An 8,354-nucleotide genomic window follows, 5' to 3' on the forward strand; every position below is an offset into this window, starting at 1 on the left:
GAGCACTCTCCCCACTCTCAGGAAATCTAGGAGAGGAAGCTGGGCAGAAACAAGTTGACCTCTGCTGGCCTGCAGGGACTTATAGGCTATGGCTCCGGCGAAGCGCTGGGAGCTCTCCAGAGACAGAGGTTTGGGGCTTAGCCATAGACTTGTCTCTGCAGGCTGTGTAACCTTAGACAGGCTGCCTAACCTCTGTGGGCTCTGGTTTCTTCAGCAGAATGGCAGGGTGGGGATAGTTGATCTCTGGGTTCTCTTCCAGCCCTGAGGCTCTGTGAGAGATGTTGCCATTCAGCTGGGAAAAGCTCAACCCTAACAGCTGCGTGTGCTGGGATCTCCTCTGTACTCCAGTCTGGGCCCTGCGGGGACCATGTCTACTCAGAACCATGGAGATCATCCCCTGGTAACCAGTTAGGAGGAGAGAGGTAAGCACCAGGGGCAGGGCACTGGGAGGGAGCTGTGGAGACTGGGAGCCTGGAGGGGTGCCTCATAGCCATTTGGGGAGCAGAGGGTTCTACAGGCCTAAGGAGACCCAAGGCCAATCACTCCCACCATGCCCTTCCTCCCTCTCCTGCAGGGATCTCAAGGAAACCTGCAAAAATGACTCACCAATCCTAAGGACAGAAAGGAACCATAACTTTGCCCACGATCAAGTTACACAGGCTGACCAAGGTTTCAGGGTTTTTTGCTTTGGGCTGGAATGGCCTCAATGCAGTGCAGTAACTGGGTAAGCTGGAAGCCACCTAGTCCTTTGAAGGAGGAAAAACAGATGGTAAATTACAGCTTCCTCACACAGCCTGTTTGCCAGCCGTGGGGTCTGTGTCAGTCAGTGTCTGGACGGAAAACAGAACCCACAGCAGTTATTTTAACAGAGAGAATTTAATCTGGAGAACTGGTTAAATCTGTATTGGATAGCTGAAAAGGCAAAAAAAAAAAAAAAAAAGTGGGGAACACATTGAGGTCACAGAATGAATAACTGCAAAAAGCAGCTAGCACCCCCAGTGCGGGAACAAAGGGAAGGGAGGGGTTATTAGAACCTATAAGCTGGGAGGAGTGGCTGCTTGTGATGGAGGAGGAGCTGGGACCCAGACTTCCAAGAAGTGGGTGCTGCCTGGCTGGTATATCTGAAGGGGACAGTGAGGCTGATTCTAGAAGTGTGCAAAAAAAAAAAAAAAGCTAGAAACTGGAACTGACTCCTGCTGCCAGGATGGAGAACCACCACTGGGGTAAAGTTTCAGGAACAGAAGCAAATCAGGGAGGAGCCAGGCCCAGCTACCTCCTCCTGCCTCTGGCCTCTTGATTGGCAGCACCTACTAACAAAGCGCTGGCAAAGGGAATGTGTGGAGTTGGGCGAGAGACACTATCTGGCAGTGTGCTTTACAGCCAGGGGCCACAGCAGGTGAGGGAGAACCAGAGAGGCCCAGGGGTGCAGTGTGGAAGCGAAGAAGCTAGAGTTTGCTTTGGCCAGGCATGGCGGCTGATGCCTGTAATCCCAGCTCTTTGGGAGGCCAAGGCAGGAGGATCGCTTGAGTCCAGGAGTTTGAGACCAGCCTGGGCAACATTTTTTGTGAGACCCATCTCTACGAAAAAATTAAAAGTTTGCCAGGTATGGTAGCATGCACCTAGAGTCTCAGCTACTCAGGAGGCTGAGGTAGGAGGATCGCTTGAGCCCCGAGGCTGAGGCTGCAGTGAGCCGGGACTGCACGCCACTGCACTTAAGCCTGGGTGACGTTATTTGTATTTATTAAATAAATAATAAAATAAAGTTTTGCCTTGACATAACTGAGAATCTTGGACCTGCAGGGGCTCTAGGTTGCTGGGGTTGGGGTGACACCCAAGCTTGTCATGGTACCAAGTACCAGCTGGTGCCCAAGTAATTCAGGGCTGAACAGCCATACTCTAGAGACTGAGAACCAGAAAAGGTGGGCCTAGAGGTTCACCCCATCAGTCTCAGCATTTCCTCCCCTTCTTCCTTCCTGCTGGGGCACGGGGAACAGTGAGAAATTAACTCCTCGAAGCAGATGAGAATGAGACCACATACTGTCCTTACTGGGTCAAACCTACTTGCCCTGCTAGAAAGAGAAAGGGAGGGAGATTTTTTTCTTGTCATACAGATGCCAGTAAAGTGTGTGTGTGTTGGGGCGTGGGTGGAGGACACATGTACAATTTTGCACTGGCCCGTTTTCTCTAGCTCCATCCCTGTCCAAGGGAAGCACCTGTCAACATAGACCAGGCGGCAGAAATATCCCCCAGTGGAGTGGCCACACTGCGTGCTTCCTGGAGTCACCTCCTGGGTCTCAGCATCCATGCCAGAAGATGGGAAATCAGACATCCAGGAGATGGGGACAGGAGAGAGGAGTCTCATGTTTAGACAGGAGCTGGTCCCAAGAGAAGACCCAGCCAGGGACACTGGGTGGGCTCAAGCCTCACCTCTGTGGGTGTCCCCAGAAGCCCCTGCAGAAACAAGCGACAGCCAGGCTGACCTTTGGAGTCCTGCCCGACGCTCAGGCTTGAGGTTTCTCTGAGTGAGCATCCAGCTGTGCTTTGATTGATGTGTTTTCCCTGTGACTCTGTCACGCCCATGTCTGCATGACACCCGGGCCTTTGAGCTCCAAGCATATTTTTGAAAAGGCAAAATCTGGGTCAGGCAGTCACCATCTAAGCAAGGTTTCAGAGGACTTTCCATTCCCCAAGCCTTTCCCTTTGAACTTGGCCAAAACTTTCCTCTGGGCTGGTCTTTCTTCCTTGGAATGATAGCCCAAAGGTGAAAAATGCAGGGCAGCGCTCACCGCAAGTGGGCGGAGTTGTTTTTGAGTCTGATGAGTAAGTGGGGAAAAGTACTAGCAGTTTGAAGCTGGCAGTCCCAGCCTGCCCAGGATCTTCCAGCTCTGCACCAAGGCCTTGCCAGTCACTTGTGCCACAAGCTGCCACTCTGAGGACCACCCCCTTGGGACCACAAATGGTTAAAGCCACCACCTGGCCTTTTCTCCTCCTGAGATGACCCTGTGGTGCCAGGGCATCCACAGAGCTCCCAGCTGCTGACATGTGTTCTTGCTCAGACAGGGTCAGAAGGCACTGCCAACCTCGGTGCCATCACCCTGGCAGCTGATTGCCCTCTGGTTCCTCTTCCTGGAATCCTCAGGTTATTCGTGTCTGCATGTCTGGGCTCCTGGGTTAGCCAATTCAGGCTAATTTGATTCTGGAAGACTTTTCCCAGTGGCAACAGCGTGGAGTGACTACTGGTTGGTTCCTCTGGACATGTGTATGACTTGGGGGGGGAAGTGGAAGGTAGGCTTCCTTTCTCCGGAATTCCAAGGAGTACAGCATAGCTCAAAGGAACAACCATGCGTGAGTGACACCTCTGTCACCTGGAGCCATCTGGCTGCTCCCCAGAATCCAGAGGAAAAGGAGCCCAAGGGCCTCTGGGCAACTCCCAAAGAAGTCCAGAGAAAGTCTTGGAACTGGTAGCCTTCTGCCCTCCAGCTCCACAGAGAGGTAGAGGCGGACTGTCAGCCGGGTGGACATCCCTCCAAGCACTGAGGGACCTGCCAGTGATGGATGCACCTGCCAGAGCCAGAACCTTAGACTAGGGTTTGTCCTGCTGGTCTGGAGGGTAGAAAGGCAGGGTCCTCAGAGACTGGCCGAGAACCACTCTCCCCCACATGAAATCCCTCTTTCTGTGCTGTCAGAGGTAGACTGTTCTAGCAGAAATGGAGCTTTCCCTTTTTTGTTTTTAATTTTGCTGTAGAATTCCACGAGTTTTAACACATGTATAGATTCACACACCCACCACCACAATTCAGGAGTACAGGCAGTTCCGTCACCCCAACATCTCATGCTGCCTTTTCTTGTCACACTCTGTCCTAACCCATAACTTTGGCAACCACCTATCTGTCCTCCATCACCACGGTTTTGTCATGTCCAGGATGCTTTGCAAAGGAATCATCGAGTCCGTAGCCTTTGCGACGGGCTTCTTCTATTCCGTGCCGTGCCTCTGAGATGCACCGTGTTGTTCGTTGCCTGTATTGCTCAGTCTGTTCCTTGGATGGCTAAGCGGCATTCTACTGCAGGAGCATGCCGTGGTTTATCTATTCACCTGTTGGAAGACATTTGTTCTGTTTCAAGGTGGGTTTTTGTTTTTGGCCGTTGTGAATAGAACTGCTATAAACATCCATGTACAAGTTTTTGTGTGAACAAAAGTTTTTTATTTCTTCAGGGCAAATACCTCGGCATGAGCTGGATGCTATGGCAAGTGTGTGTTTAGTTTTATAAGAGATTGCCAAACTGTTTTCCCGAGTGGTTTTACAATTTTGCGTTCTCATCAGCGACAGATATCCTTTCTTTTTGACTTTTATTTGAAAACAAAGTCATCTTCCCGCCAAGGTGAAGGGTGGGGACACAATGAACTGAAATAAAAACTAAGTCCAGAAATGAAATACATGGTAGAGCAGAGTGACTGTGAGCCGTTTGTGTCTGTGCCAAAATGCCAGGTGCTTTTAAGGCTAAAGTGCTTCAAGATGAAGCTCCAGGTGGGCATGGTGGGATGTGAATGGGGCAGGTCCCTGGAGAACTGGGTCTAAGTTAAGGCTCTGCTGGGTGCCTGTGGGCCAGTTACTCTGCTGCTCCAAACCTCAAGTGTTTACTGGGATCGAGTCTTGCAGGTTTGATAAGGTCACAATTTGCAGTGTTTCAATTGTTAAGTGATCCAGGCTTTGTGGTGAGCATCAGAAGAAGCTCTAAATGAAGGTTTAGGATGCACCCAGCCCGTTTCCAAGCCATGTCGAAGGAGGAACTCCAGAATATTGAGGCAAAGATACTTTGTAAACATGTGAAAACCCAATAATGCTTTGCTTAACAACAGAGACGTTTCCAGTAGTGTGGGAGCTGTTCTCAGACGTGTGGGGCCAGGAACAGATCTGATCCAGAGGACAGAGATCCATTCTGGCAAAAGTGGCCAAATACGTTTGTGGTTGTGTCTCTGAACTTTCTCTCTGGACCATTTCTATGCCTTCTGCTCCTCCTCGTCTCTCTGAGATCTTCAGGATCCAAACTTCCACTCCCCAACTAAACAATGAATTCCCCAGAGCATAAGGTTGAGAGCATGGGCTGTGAATCAGGATGACCTAGTTTAAAGCTGAGTCACTTTCTGGCTGGGTAACCATGGATCAATCACTCAATCTCACTGGGCCTCACCTCTCCCATCTGTAAATGGGGGTAATAAGAATGCCTCTCTCAGCAGCCTGTTCTGAGGGCTAAATGAGGCCACGCCTGCACACCCCTTAGTGTAGGTCTGGTACATGGTATGTTTGCAGGAAAAATTAGTTCCGTTTGTATGTCGCTAGGCTTTTTTCTCTCTTTTTAAAAAATCTTCAAAGAAGAACGTTGGCCCTCAGATCTCTAAGCTCTCTCCCGGCTCTTATGTTACACAAAACAGAGTGGGGCCTGCTTCATTCATTCTGGAAATTGAAAGCTATGCCACATCGATTTCCTGGAAACAAGGGTTACCAGAAAAGAAGGGTCAGTTCAGGCCCCATTTTCACCCCTGAACCCAACGGACTTCAGCATCTGTTCAGTTGACTGCTGGAGACCGGAAGTCGAGAGCTCCCCATCGCTGATCGAAGAATCTCTCCTGAAGGGTGGAAGCGCCAGGGCCAGAGCTTCCGGGAGGCTGAACAAAAGAGCAAGGGAGGCCTCTGCGTTCCTCTCCCACCTGCACAGATCGGTCAGTCACTCTGCTCTGCAGAGACTTTCTGTAACTCATGAGCGGGACTCTGGAGGGAGTCCCGTCTGTAACGCTCTGAAACTCTTCAAGGGACTCTGAAAACTCATGTTTGAAATTGCAGAAGTCTGCTTCTGGACTTCGCCTTGGCCATGTGAGGTAAAGGGCCCTTCAACCCCTGCCCCCTGCCTTGTAGATGTGTGAATGGACTCACATTTGAACCTCAACAGGTTCCTGAAGATTGAATAATGAACTAGGTTGCTGTGAAACAGCCCATCTTTTCCCACAGGCACAGGGTTGTAATTGGTGGTTACTGGCCTGATCAGTGGTGACTCAACGGCAAATTTATCACTGATATGACCAACAATGTCATAAAGCGAATACTGTATGTCTCCATAACCACTTAAAATACTCAAGTTATGCTCCAAGTCCTATAAAATGGGCGTAAATACCCTGAATACTTCACTATGGGAAGGACACCAATAACCTATATGCAATATATGGGCAGCTATAAAAAATATGACCAGGCCATAAATTTGAATGAAAACCAATATTCTAGTCTTAACGGACATGAATTAAATATTTAATTAATGCCAGTTTGCCCTACTTGCTTAGAATTCCAAATGAGTTTGGAATGGATGATTTGGGCAGCCTGGGTGTCTTTTAAGAACGGCTCAGGGAAGCTTAAATTGTTACCTTTGTCCCTCAATAAATGAAGATCCTGAGGAGAGCAGTGGCACCAGCTCACCGCACAGAGCAGTGAAAAAGGATGGTGCTCACCCACTGACCACACGTTCCGAAGGCGGGGCTACCCCCGCAGGACACACCAGCCCCTCCCCCCTCAGATTAGATGCAGCTGAAGGGGAAGTCCCCTGCCTAGGGGACTTCTTGCCTAGGTACCCAGCAAGGCTGGGGGCCAGTCATATGGCTGCTGAGCCCAGGGAGGAAGCAGTGGATTGTCACAGGAGTGCTTCGAGGGCCCACAGGCGTCAGGATCATGGAAAGCTGGCTGAAATGCAGATGCCTCACGCTGACATCCTGCATCAGTGCAGCTGAGAAATCTGCATTTAAGCGGCCCCTTGGTGCTCATTCTGGTGCACGCTGGGGTTTGAGACTCCCTACAATGGGAAGTATCCTCATCTCAGCCCCGTCCTGCTCACGCATAGTCAGCCACCACTGTTCCCGCAACTACACAACAAAATTGAGTATCGTGGCCTTCTCAAACCCATCCCAGAACTATGCAGGCATTCCTCAGATCTGCGGACTGGCTCTGGGCCCCCCATGGATACCAAAATCCACAGGTGCTCACGCCCCTGATGTAAAATAGTGTAGTATTTTCATATAACCTATGCACATCCTCCTGTTTACTTTAAATCAGGGGTGTCCAATCTTTTGGTTTCCCTGGGCCGCATTGGAAGAAGAAGAATAGTCTTGGGCCACACGTAAAATACACTAACACTAATGAGAACTGATGAGCTAAAAGAAAAAAAAATAGCAAAAGAATTTCACAATGATTTAAGAAAGCTTACTAATTTTTGCTGGGACACATTCAAAGGCATCCTGGGCCACATGAGGCCTGTGGGCCGCGGGTTGAACAAGCTTGGTTTAAATCATCTCTAAATTACTTATAATTCCTAATGCAAAGTAAATGCTACGTAAATAGTTGTTCTACTGTATTTTTATATATATTATTTCTTATTGCATTTTTAAATCATTTTTTCCCAAATATTTTTGATCTACATTTGTTTGAATCTGAGGATGCGGAACTCATGGGCCCAGAGGGCTGACTATATTTCTAATTTTTAAAAGTTGTCTTAATTATAAAGGTAATAAAGGAATGCATGTTAGTTTTTTTTTTTTTTTTTAAAAAAAGGTAGAACAGAAAGAAAATTTAAAGCACACAAAGTGAACGTCCTCCTTTCCCATCTCCCTTCCTTCCTTGGAGGAAACCTTTGTCAATCATTGGTTGCACATCCTTCCATACTTTTTAAAAATGCATTTGCAGGCTGGGTGCAGTGGCTCACGCCTGTAATCCCAGCACTTTGGGAGGCCAAGATGGGTAGATCACCTGAGGTCAGGAGATCGAGACCAGCCTGGGCAACATCGTGAAACTGCGTCTCTACTAAAAACACAAAAATTAGCTGGGTGTGGTGGCGGGCTGAGTAATCCCAGCTACTTGGGAGGCTGAGGCAGGAGAATAGCTTGAACCTGGGAGGCAGCGGTTGCGGTGAGCCGAGACCGTGCCACTGCACTCCAGCCTGGGCAACAAGAGCAAGACTCCATCTCAAAACAAAACAAAAACGCACTTGCATATTCACATAATTTGAGCTGCTCATTGTTTACACAAATGGCATCCTTCTACTCACACTGGTGAGGAACTTACTTTTTTCACTTTATGTCTGGAAACTATTTCATGTCTTTCTTATTCTTTTTCTCAATTTATTTTTTATTTTAACTTTTATTTTAGGTTCAAGAGCACATGTGCACGTTTGTTATGTAGGTAAATTTCATGTCATGGGGGTTTGGTGTACAGATTATTTTGCTACTCAGGTAACAAGCATAGTCCCCACAGGTAGTTTTTTGATCCTCACTTTCCTCCTTCCACCCTCAAGTAGGTCCAGGTGTCTGTTGTTCCCTT

At 48.7% G+C, this 8,354-nt stretch overlaps 1 protein-coding gene across 1 annotated transcript in view; it reads left to right on the forward strand.

Annotated features, from left to right (window-relative positions):
- The first annotated feature begins 262 nt into the window (after nucleotides 1-262).
- LOXL4 (lysyl oxidase like 4) overlaps nucleotides 263-8,354 on the forward strand; it is a 45,341-nt gene continuing 37,249 nt past the window's right edge. Inside the window, exon 1 of the mRNA XM_017502731.2 lies at nucleotides 263-422. The gene's annotated coding sequence lies outside the window, so the exon portion shown is untranslated. The remainder of the gene's footprint in view (nucleotides 423-8,354) is intronic.

The sequence above is a fragment of the Cebus imitator genome, unplaced genomic scaffold (assembly GCF_001604975.1).
Source record: "Cebus imitator isolate Cc_AM_T3 unplaced genomic scaffold, Cebus_imitator-1.0 Scaffold299, whole genome shotgun sequence".
NCBI lineage: Eukaryota > Metazoa > Chordata > Mammalia > Primates > Cebidae > Cebus > Cebus imitator.